This window comes from Pseudophryne corroboree (genome assembly GCF_028390025.1).
Source record: "Pseudophryne corroboree isolate aPseCor3 chromosome 3 unlocalized genomic scaffold, aPseCor3.hap2 SUPER_3_unloc_19, whole genome shotgun sequence".
NCBI lineage: Eukaryota > Metazoa > Chordata > Amphibia > Anura > Myobatrachidae > Pseudophryne > Pseudophryne corroboree.
In genome coordinates this window covers 1,604,036-1,616,828 of record NW_026967507.1, presented here as the reverse complement: position 1 = coordinate 1,616,828, position 12,793 = coordinate 1,604,036, and the positions used below count along the sequence as shown (strand labels likewise).

At 52.4% G+C, this 12,793-nt stretch overlaps 1 protein-coding gene across 1 annotated transcript in view; it reads left to right on the top strand.

Moving 5' to 3' along the window:
* The first annotated feature begins 332 nt into the window (after nucleotides 1-332).
* Nucleotides 333-12,793, top strand: part of LOC134983590 (zinc finger protein 260-like) — a 221,730-nt gene continuing 209,269 nt past the window's right edge. The window contains exon 1 of the mRNA XM_063949259.1: nucleotides 333-492. The gene's annotated coding sequence lies outside the window, so the exon portion shown is untranslated. The remainder of the gene's footprint in view (nucleotides 493-12,793) is intronic.

Sequence of the window (12,793 nt, the reverse complement as noted above, 5' to 3'; positions counted from 1 at the left end):
GTGCTGCTGTGTGTGAGGCTCCTCTGTGCTGCTGTGTGTGAGGCTCCTCTGTGCTGCTGTGTGTGAGGCTCCTCTGTGCTGCTGTGTGAGGCTCCTCTGTGCTGCTGGCCCCCCACCCCCCTGTATAATAACATCATCAGCTCATACTGTTATCAGCTACTGCCCCAATCCGATATGGCCGCCGCGGCATCAGTCAGGATGCTGTAGTAACGCGCATGCTCAGTATCAGGCAGTGTGTCATGTGATCAGTCAGCAGCGGAATAGCGGGCCGTATAGCGGACACTAGAGGCCGCACGTTCATATAATTTGTGTAATAGCGCGGAGGCCATTATCCTGCGGATCAGAGAGTATAACCGTGACGTCATACACAGGCGCCATCTTCTCATAGTCCCGTAGTGTACTCAGGAAGTACAGGCGCCGCATATATGTCGTAATGGTTCGTTCTATTGCCTGATTCCCTTTCCTCCTGGCAGCGCCCATCTCATCCTCCAGGTAATGCTGCCCCCCCCCCCTCATCTGCACAAACTAGACCCCTCTCCTGCTGCCCTCCTCACCTACTGCCCCCCTCTCCTACTGCCCCCTCTCCTACTGCCCCCTCACCTGCTGCCCCCTCACCTGCTGCCCCCTCTCCTACTGCCCCCTCACCTGCTGCCCCCCTCTCCTACTGCCCCCTCACCTGCTGCCCCCCTCTCCTACTGCCCCCTCACCTGCTGCCCCCCTCTCCTGCTGCCCTCCTCACCTACTGCCCCCCTCTCCTACTGCCCCCTCTCCTACTGCCCCCTCACCTGCTGCCCCCTCACCTGCTGCCCCCTCTCCTACTGCCCCCTCACCTGCTGCCCCCCTCTCCTACTGCCCCCTCACCTGCTGCCCCCCTCTCCTACTGCCCCCTCACCTGCTGCCCCCCTCACCTGCTGCCCCCTCACCTGCTGCCCCCCTCTCCTACTGCCCCCTCACCTGCTGCCCCCCTCTCCTACTGCCCCCTCACCTGCTGCCCCCCTCACCTACTGCCCCCCTCTCCTACTGCCCCCTCACCTGCTGCCCCCCTCTCCTACTGCCCCCTCACCTGCTGCCCCCCTCACCTGCTGCCCCCTCACCTGCTGCCCCCCTCTCCTACTGCCCCCTCACCTGCTGCCCCCCTCTCCTACTGCCCCGTCACCTGCTGCCCCCCTCACCTACTGCCCCCTCACCTGCTGCCCCCCTCTCCTACTGCCCCCTCACCTGCTGCCCCCCTCTCCTACTGCCCCCTCACCTGCTGCCCCCTCACCTGCTGCCCCCCTCACCTGCTGTCCCCTCACCTGCTGCCCCCCTCACCTGCTGCCCCCCTCACCTGCTGCCCCCTCACCTGCTGTCCCCTCACCTGCTGCCCCCCTCACCTGCTGCCCCCTCACCTGCTGCCCCCCTCACCTACTGCCCCCTCACCTGCTGCCCCCCTCTCCTACTGCCCCCTCACCTGCTGCCCCCCTCTCCTACAGCCCCCTCACCTGCTGCCCCCCTCTCCTACTGCCCCCTCACCTACTGCCCCCTCACCTGCTGCCCCCTCACCTGCTACCCCCTCACCTACTGCCCCCTCACCTGCTGCCCCCTCACCTGCTGCCCCCCTCTCCTGCTGCCCCCTCACCTGCTGCCCCCTCACCTGCTGTCCCCTCACCTGCTACCCCCTCACCTGCTGCCCCCTCACCTGCTGCCCCCCTCTCGTACTGTCCCCCTCTCCTACTGCCCCCTCACCTGCTGCCCCCTCACCAGCTGCCCCCCTCTCCTACTGCCCCCTCACCTGCTGCCCCCTCACCTGCTGCCCCCTCTCCTACTGTCCCCCTCTCCTGTCCCCTCACCTGCTGCCCCCTCACCTGCTGCCCCCTCTCCTACTGCCCCCTCACCTGCTGCCCCCCTCTCCTGCTGCCCCCTCACCTGCTGTCCCCCTCTCCTGCTGCCCCCTCACCTGCTGCCCCCCTCTCCTACTGCCCCCCTCTCCTACTGCCCCCTCACCTGCTGCCCCCTCTCCTACTGTCCCCTCACCTGCTGCCCTCCTCTCCTGCTGCCCCCTCTCCTGCTGCCCCCTCACCTGCTGCCCCCCTCTCCTACTGCCCCCTCACCTGCTGCCCCTTTCTCCTACTGCCCCCTCAACTGCTGCCCCCCTCACCTGCTGCCCCCTCTCCTACTGTCCCCCTCTCCTACTGCCCCCTCACCTGCTGCCCCCTTCTCCTACGCCCCCCTCACCTGCTGCCCCCTCTCCTACTGTCCCCTCACCTGCTGTCCCCTCACCTGCCCCCTCACCTGCTGCCCCCTCACCTGCTGCCCCCCTCTCCTACGCCCCCTCACCTGCTTTCCCCCTCTCCTACTTCCCCCTCACCTGCTTTCCCCCTCTCCTACTGCCCCCTCACCTGCTGCCCCCTCTCCTGCTGCCCCCCTCTCCTGTTGCCCCCTCTCCTGCTGCCCCCCTCTCCTGCTGCCCCCCTCTCCTGCTGCCCCCCTCTCCTGCTGCCCCCCTCACCTGCTGCCCCCCTCTCCTACTGTCCCCCTCTCCTGCTGCCCCCTCACCTGCTGCCCCCCTCTCCTGCTGCCCCCCTCTCCTGCTGCCCCCTCTCCTACTGTCCCCCTCTCCTGCTGCCCCCTCACCTGCTGCCCCCTCACCTGCTGCCCCCCTCACCTGCTGCCCCCCTCACCTGCTGCCCCCTCACCTGCTGCCCCCCTGCACCTACTGCCCCCTCACCTGCTGCCCCCCTCTCCTACTGCCCCCTCACCTGCTGCCCCCTCACCTGCTGCCCCCCTCTCCTGCTGCCCCCTCACCTGCTGCCCCCCTCTCCTACTGCCCCCCTCTCCTACTGCCTCCTCACCTGCTGCCCCCCTCTCCTGCTGCCCCCCTCACCTGCTGCCCCCCTCTCCTACTGCCCCCTCACCTGCTGCCCCCTCTCCTACTGTCCCCTCACCTGCTGCCCCCTCTCCTACTGTCCCCTCACCTGCTGCCCCCTCACCTGCTGCCCCCCTCACCTGCTGCCCCCCTCACCTACTGCCCCCTCACCTGCTGCCCCCTCTCCTGCTGCCCCCTCACCTGCTGCCCCCCTCACCTGCTGCCCCCTCACCTGCTGTCCCCTCACCTGCTGCCCCCCTCACCTACTGCCCCCCTCTCCTGCTGCCCCCTCTCCTGCTGCCCCCCTCTCCTGCTGCCCCCCTCTCCTGCTGCCCCCCTCACCTGCTGCCCCCTCACCTGCTGCCCCCCTCACCTACTGCCCCCCTCACCTGCTGCCCCCTCTCCTGCTGCCCCCCTCTCCTGCTGCCCCCCTCTCCTGCTGCCCCCCTCACCTGCTGCACCTACTGCCCCCTCACCTACTGCCCCCCTCTCCTGCTGCCCCCTCTCCTGCTGCTGCTGCCCCCCTCTCCTGCTGCCCCCCTCACCTGCTGCCCCCCTCACCTGCTGCCCCCCTCACCTGCTGCCCCCTCACCTGCTGCCCCCCTCACCTACTGCCCCCTCACCTGCTGCCCCCCTCACCTGCTGCCCCCTCACCTGCTGCCCCCTCACCTGCTGCCCCCCTCACCTGCTGCCCCCCTCACCTGCTGCCCCCTCACCTGCTGCCCCCCTCACCTACTGCCCCCTCACCTGCTGCCCCCTCACCTGCTGCCCCCCTCACCTACTGCCCCCTCTCCTGCTGCCCCCCTCTCCTACTGCCCCCTCACCTGCTGCCCCCCTCTCCTACTGCCCCCTCACCTGCTGCCCCCGTCTCCTACTGCCCCCTCACCTGCTGCCCCCCTCTCCTACTGCCCCCCTCTCCTACTGCCCCCTCACCTGCTGCCCCCCTCTCCTACTGCCCCCTCACCTGCTGCCCCCCTCTCCTACTGCCCCCTCACCTGCTGCCCCCCTCTCCTACTGCCCCCTCACCTGCTGCCCCCCTCTCCTACTGCCCCCTCACCTGCTGCCCCCCTCTCCTACTGCCCCCTCACCTGCTGCCCCCCTCTCCTACTGCCCCCCTCACCTGCTGCCCCCCTCACCTGCTGCCCCCCTCACCTACTGCCCCCTCACCTGCTCCCCCCTCACCTGCTGCCCCCCCTCACCTGCTGCCCCCCTCTCCTACTGCCCCCTCACCTGCTGCCCCCCTCTCCTACTGCCCCCTCACCTGCTGCCCCCCTCACCTGCTGCCCCCCTCTCCTACTGCCCCCTCACCTGCTGCCCCCCTCTCCTGCTGCCCCATGCTTTTGTCGGCCCACAGCACACGCTAATTATTATATAGGGGAGAGGGGACCGTACAGTGATATATGAGGAGGAATAACACAGCTCCCGGCACACGCTGCTATGTGGTATTATTATTATATAGAGGAGAGGGGACTGTACAGTGATATATGAGGAGGAATAACACAGCTCCCGGCACACGCTGATATGTGGTATTATTATTATATAGGGGAGAGGGGACCGTACAGTGATATATGAGGGGGAATAACACAGCTCCCGGCACACACTGATATGTGGTATTATTATTATATAGGGGAGAGGGGACCGTACAGTGATATATGAGGGGGAATAACACAGCTCCCGGCACACACTGATATGTGGTATTATTATTATATAGGGGAGAGGGGACCGTACAGTGATATATGAGGGGGAATAACACAGCTCCCGGCACACACTGATATGTGGTATTATTATTATATAGGGGAGAGGGGACCGTACAGTGATATATGAGGAGGAATAACACAGCTCCCCGCACACGCTGATATGCGGTATTATTATTATTATATAGGGGAGAGGACCGTACAGTGATATATGAGGAGGAATAACACAGCTCCCGGCACACGCTGATATGTGGTATTATTATTATATAGGGGAGAGGGGACCGTACAGTGATATATGAGGAGGAATAACACAGCTCCCGGCACACGCTGATATGTGGTATTATTATTCTATAGGGGAGAGGACCGTACAGTGATATATGAGGGGGAATAACACAGCTCCCGGCACACACTGATATGTGGTATTATTATTATATAGGGGAGAGGACCGTACAGTGATATATGAGGGGGAATAACACAGCTCCCGGCACACGCTGATATGTGGTATTATTATTATATAGGGGAGAGGGGACCGTACAGTGATATATGAGGGGGAATTACACAGCTCCCGGCACACACTGATATGTGGTATTGTTATTATATAGGGGAGAGGGGACCGTACAGTGATATATGAGGGGGAATAACACAGCTCCCGGCACACACTGATATGTGGTATTATTATTATATAGGGGAGAGGGGACTGTACAGTGATATATGAGGGGAATAACACAGCTCCCCGCACACGCTGATATGTGGTATTATTATTATATAGGGGAGGGGGGACCGTACAGTGATATATGAGGGGGAATAACACAGCTCCCGGCACACGCTGATATGTGGTATTATTATTATATAGGGGAGAGGGGACCGTACAGTGATATATGAGGAGGAATAACACAGCTCCCGGCACACACTGATATGTGGTATTATTATATAGGGGAGAGGGGACCGTACAGTGATATATGAGGGGGAATAACACAGCTCCCGGCACACACTGATATGTGGTATTATTATTATATAGGGGAGAGGGGACCGTACAGTGATATATGAGGGGGAATAACACAGCTCCCGGCACACACTGATATGTGGTATTATTATTATATAGGGGAGAGGGGACTGTACAGTGATATATGAGGAGGAATAACACAGCTCCCCGCACACGCTGATATGCGGTATTATTATTATTATATAGGGGAGAGGACCGTACAGTGATATATGAGGAGGAATAACACAGCTCCCCGCACACACTGATATGTGGTATTATTATTATATAGAGGAGAGGGGACCGTACAGTGATATATGAGGAGAATAACACAGCTCCCGGCACACACTGATATGTGGTATTATTATTATATAGGGGAGAGGGGACCGTACAGTGATATATGAGGGGGAATAACACATCTCCCGGCACACGCTGATATGTGGTATTATTATTATATAGGGGAGAGGAGACCGTACAGTGATATATGAGGGGGAATAACACAGCTCCCGGCACACACTGATATGTGGTATTATTATTATATAGGGGAGAGGGGACCGTACAGTGATATATGAAGGGGAATAACACAGCTCCCGGCACACACTATGTGGTATTATTATTATATAGGGGAGAGGGGACTGTACAGTGATATATGAGGGGAATAACACAGGTCCCGGCACACGCTGATATGTGGTATTGTTATTATATAGAGGAGAGGGGACCGTACAGTGATATATGAGGAGGAATAACACAGCTCCCGGCACACACTGATATGCGGTATTATTATTATATAGAGGAGAGGGGACAGTACAGTGATATATGAGGGGGAATAACCGCAGCTCCCAGCACACACTGATATGTGGTATTATTATTATTATATAGGGGAGAGGACCGTACAGTGATATATGAGGAGGAATAACACAGCTCCCGGCACACGCTGATATGTGGTATTATTATTATATAGGGGAGAGGGGACCGTACAGTGATATATGAGGAGGAATAACACAGCTCCCGGCACACGCTGATATGTGGTATTATTATTATATAGGGGAGAGGGGACTGTACAGTGATATATGAGGAGGAATAACACAGCTCCCGGCACACACTGATATGTGGTATTATTATTATATAGGGGAGAGGGGACCGTATAGTGATATATGAGGGGGAATAACACAGCTCCCGGCACACACTGATATGTGGTATTATTATTATATAGGGGAGAGGGGACCGTACAGTGATATATGAGGAGGAATAACACAGCTCCCGGCACACGCTGATATGTGGTATTATTATTATATAGGGGAGAGGGGACCGTACAGTGATATATGAGGAGGAATAACACAGCTCCCGGCACACGCTGATATGTGGTATTATTATTATATAGGGGAGAGGACCGTACAGTGATATATGAGGGGGAATAACACAGCTCCCGGCACACACTGATATGTGGTATTATTATTATATAGGGGAGGGGACCGTACAGTGATATATGAGGGGGAATAACACAGCTCCCGGCACACGCTGATATGTGGTATTATTATTATATAGGTGAGAGGGGACTGTACAGTGATATATGAGGAGAATAACACAGCTCCCGGCACACACTGATATGTGGTATTATTATTATTATATAGGGGAGAGGACCGTACAGTGATATATGAGGAGGAATAACACAGCTCCCGGCACACGCTGATATGTGGTATTATTATTATATAGGGGAGAGGGGACCGTACAGTGATATATGAGGGGGAATAACACAGCTCCCGGCACACACTGATATGTGGTATTATTATTATATAGGGGAGAGGACCGTACAGTGATATATGAGGGGGAATAACACAGCTCCCCGCACACGCTGATATGCGGTATTATTATTATTATATAGGGGAGAGGACCGTACAGTGATATATGAGGAGGAATAACACAGCTCCCGGCACACGCTAATATGTGGTATTATTATTATATAGGGGAGAGGGGACCGTACAGTGATATATGAGGAGGAATAACACAGCTCCCGGCACACGCTGATATGTGGTATTATTATTCTATAGGGGAGAGGACCGTACAGTGATATATGAGGGGGAATAACACAGCTCCCGGCACACACTGATATGTGGTATTATTATTATATAGGGGAGAGGACCGTACAGTGATATATGAGGGGGAATAACACAGCTCCCGGCACACGCTGATATGTGGTATTATTATTATATAGGGGAGAGGGGACCGTACAGTGATATATGAGGGGGAATTACACAGCTCCCGGCACACACTGATATGTGGTATTGTTATTATATAGGGGAGAGGGGACCGTAAAGTGATATATGAGGGGGAATAACACAGCTCCCGGCACACACTGATATGTGGTATTATTATTATATAGGGGAGAGGGGACTGTACAGTGATATATGAGGGGAATAACACAGCTCCCCGCACACGCTGATATGTGGTATTATTATTATATAGGGGAGGGGGGACCGTACAGTGATATATGAGGGGGAATAACACAGCTCCCGGCACACGCTGATATGTGGTATTATTATTATATAGGGGAGAGGGGACCGTACAGTGATATATGAGGAGGAATAACACAGCTCCCGGCACACACTGATATGTGGTATTATTATATAGGGGAGAGGGGACCGTACAGTGATATATGAGGGGGAATAACACAGCTCCCGGCACACACTGATATGTGGTATTATTATTATATAGGGGAGAGGGGACCGTACAGTGATATATGAGGGGGAATAACACAGCTCCCGGCACACACTGATATGTGGTATTATTATTATATAGGGGAGAGGGGACTGTACAGTGATATATGAGGAGGAATAACACAGCTCCCCGCACACGCTGATATGCGGTATTATTATTATTATATAGGGGAGAGGACCGTACAGTGATATATGAGGAGAATAACACAGCTCCCGGCACACACTGATATGTGGTATTATTATTATATAGGGGAGAGGGGACCGTACAGTGATATATGAGGGGGAATAACACATCTCCCGGCACACGCTGATATGTGGTATTATTATTATATAGGGGAGAGGAGACCGTACAGTGATATATGAGGGGGAATAACACAGCTCCCGGCACACACTGATATGTGGTATTATTATTATATAGGGGAGAGGGGACCGTACAGTGATATATGAGGGGGAATAACACAGCTCCCGGCACACACTATGTGGTATTATTATTATATAGGGGAGAGGGGACTGTACAGTGATATATGAGGGAAATAACACAGGTCCCGGCACACGCTGATATGTGGTATTGTTATTATATAGAGGAGAGGGGACCGTACAGTGATATATGAGGAGGAATAACACAGCTCCCGGCACACACTGATATGCGGTATTATTATTATATAGAGGAGAGGGGACAGTACAGTGATATATGAGGGGGAATAACCGCAGCTCCCAGCACACACTGATATGTGGTATTATTATTATTATATAGGGGAGAGGACCGTACAGTGATATATGAGGAGGAATAACACAGCTCCCGGCACACGCTGATATGTGGTATTATTATTATATAGGGGAGAGGGGACCGTACAGTGATATATGAGGAGGAATAACACAGCTCCCGGCACACGCTGATATGTGGTATTATTATTATATAGGGGAGAGGGGACCGTACAGTGATATATGAGGAGGAATAACACAGCTCCCGGCACACGCTGATATGTGGTATTATTATTATATAGGGGAGAGGACCGTACAGTGATATATGAGGGGGAATAACACAGCTCCCGGCACACACTGATATGTGGTATTATTATTATATAGGGGAGGGGACCGTACAGTGATATATGAGGAGGAATAACACGGCTCCCGGCACACGCTGATATGTGGTATTATTATTATATAGGTGAGAGGGGACTGTACAGTGATATATGAGGAGAATAACACAGCTCCCGGCACACACTGATATGTGGTATTATTATTATTATATAGGGGAGAGGACCGTACAGTGATATATGAGGAGGAATAACACAGCTCCCGGCACACGCTGATATGTGGTATTATTATTATATAGGGGAGAGGGGACCGTACAGTGATATATGAGGAGGAATAACACAGCTCCCGGCACACGCTGATATGTGGTATTATTATTATATAGGGGAGAGGGGACCGTACAGTGATATATGAGGAGGAATAAAGGAATAACACAGCTCCCGGCACACGCTGATATGTGGTATTATTATTATATAGGGGAGAGGACCGTACAGTGATATATGAGGGGGAATAACACAGCTCCCGGCACACACTGATATGTGGTATTATTATTATATAGGGGAGAGGGGACCGAACAGTGATATATGAGGGGGAATAACACAGCTCCCGGCACACACTGATATGTGGTATTATTATTATATAGGGGAGAGGGGACCATACAGTGATATATGAGGGGGAATAACACAGCTCCCGGCACACACTGATATGTGGTATTATTATTATATAGGGGAGAGGGGACCATACAGTGATATATGAGGAGGAATAACACAGCTCCCGGCACACGCTGATATGTGGTATTATTATTATATAGGGGAGAGGGGACCATACAGTGATATATGAGGGGGAATAACACAGCTCCCGGCACACTGATATGTGGTATTATTATTATTATATAGAGGAGAGGGGGCCGTACAGTGATATATGAGGAGGAATAACACATCTCCCGGTACACACTGATATGTGGTATTATTATTATATAGGGGAGAGGAGATCGTACAGTGATATATGAGGAGGAATAACACAGTTCCCGGCACACACTGATATGTGGTATTATTATTATATAGGGGAGAGGGGACCGTACAGTGATATATGAGGAGGAATAACACAGCTCCCGGCACACACTGATATGTGGTATTATTATTATATAGAGGAGAGGGGACCGTACAGTGATATATGAGGAGGAATAACACAGCTCCCGGCACACGCTGATATGTGGTATTATTATTATTATATAGGGGAGAGGGGACCGTACAGTGATATATGAGGGGGAATAACACAGCTCCCGGCACACTGATATGTGGTATTATTATTATTATATAGGAGAGAGGGGACAGTACAGTGATATATGAGGAGGAATAACACAGCTCCCGGCACACACTGATATGTGGTATTATTATTATATAGGGGAGAGGGGACCGTACAGTGATATATGAGGAGGAATAACACAGCTCCCGGCACACACTGATATGTGGTATTATTATTATATAGGGGAGAGGGGTCCGTACAGTGATACATGAGGGGGAATAACACAGCTCCCGGCACACGTTGATATGTGGTATTATTATTATATAGAGGAGAGGGGACCGTACAGTGATATATGTGGGGGAATAACACAGCTCCCGGCACACGCTGATATGTGGTATTATTATTATATAGGGGAGAGGGGACCGTACAGTGATATATGAGGAGGAATTACACAGCTCCCGGCACACGCTGATATGTGGTATTATTATTATTATATAGGACAGAGGGGACCCTACAGTGATATATGAGGAGGAATAACACAGCTCCCAGCACATACTGATATGTGGTATTATTATTATATAAGGGAGAGGGAACCGTACAGTGATATATGAGAGGGAATAACATAGCTCCCGGCACACGCTGATATGTGGTGGTAGTATTATTATTATTATTATATAGTCTAGAGGGGACCATACAGTGATATGTGGGGGGGGAAAACACAGCTCCCGGCACAAGCTGATATGTAGTATTATTATATAGGGGAGAGGGGACCGTACAGTGATATATGAGGGGGAATAACACAGCTCCCGGCACACGCTGATATGTGGTATTATTATTATATAGGGGTCGAGGGGACCGTACAGTGATATATGAGGGGGAATAACACCGCTCCCGGCACACGCTGATATGTGGTATTATTATTATATAGGGGAGAGGGGACAGTACAGTGATATATGAGGAGGAATAACACAGCTCCCGGCACACGCTGATATGTGGTATTATTAAATAGGGGAGAGGGGACAGTACAGTGATATATGAGGAGGAATAACACAGCTCCCGGCACACACTGATATGTGGTATTGTTATTATATAGGGAAGAGGGGACCGTACAGTGATATATGAGGAGGAATAACACAGCACCAGGCACACGCTGATATGTGGTATTATTATTATATAGAGGAGAGGGGACAGTACAGTGATATATGAGGGGGAATAACACAGCTCCCGGCACACGCTGATATGTGGTATTATTATTATATAGGGGAGAGGGGACCGTACAGTGATATATGAGGGGGAATAACACAGGTCCCGGCACACACTGATATGTGGTATTATTATTATATAGGGGAGAGGGGACCGTACATTGATATATGAGGGGGAATATCACAGCTCCCGGCACACTGATATGTGGTATTATTATTATATAGGTGAGAGGGGACTGTACAGTGATATATGAGGAGGAATAACACAGCTCCCGGCACACGCTGATATGTGGTATTATTATATAGGGGAGAGGGGACCGTACAGTGATATATGAGGGGGAATAACACACCTCCCGGCACACACTGATATGTGGTATTATTATTATATAGGGGAGAGGGGACCGTACAGTGATATATGAGGAGGAATAACACACCTCCCGGCACACGCTGATATGTGGTATTATTATTATATAGAGGAGAGGGGACCGTACAGTGATATATGAGGAGGAATAACACAGCTCCCGGCACACGCTGATATGTGGTATTATTATTATATAGAGGAGAGGGGACCGTACAGTGATATATGAGGGGGAATAACACAGCTCCCGGCACACGCTGATATGTGGTATTATTATATATAGAGGAGAGGGGACCGTACAGTGATATATGAGGAGGAATAACACAGCTCCCGGCACACGCTGATATGTGGTATTATTATTATATAGGGGAGAGGGGACCGTACAGTGATATATGAGGAGGAATAACACAGCTCCCGGCACACACTGATATGTGGTATTATTATTATATAGGGGAGAGGAGACCATACAGTGATATATGAGGGGAATAACACAGCTCCCGGCACACACTGATATGTGGTATTATTATTATATAGGGGAGAGGGGACCGTACAGTGATATATGAGGGGGAATAACACATCTCCTGGCACACGCTGATATGTGGTATTATTATTATATAGGGGAGAGGAGACCGTACAGTGATATATGAGGGGGAATAACACAGCTCCCGGCACACACTGATATGTGGTATTATTATTATATAGGGGAGAGGGGACCGTACAG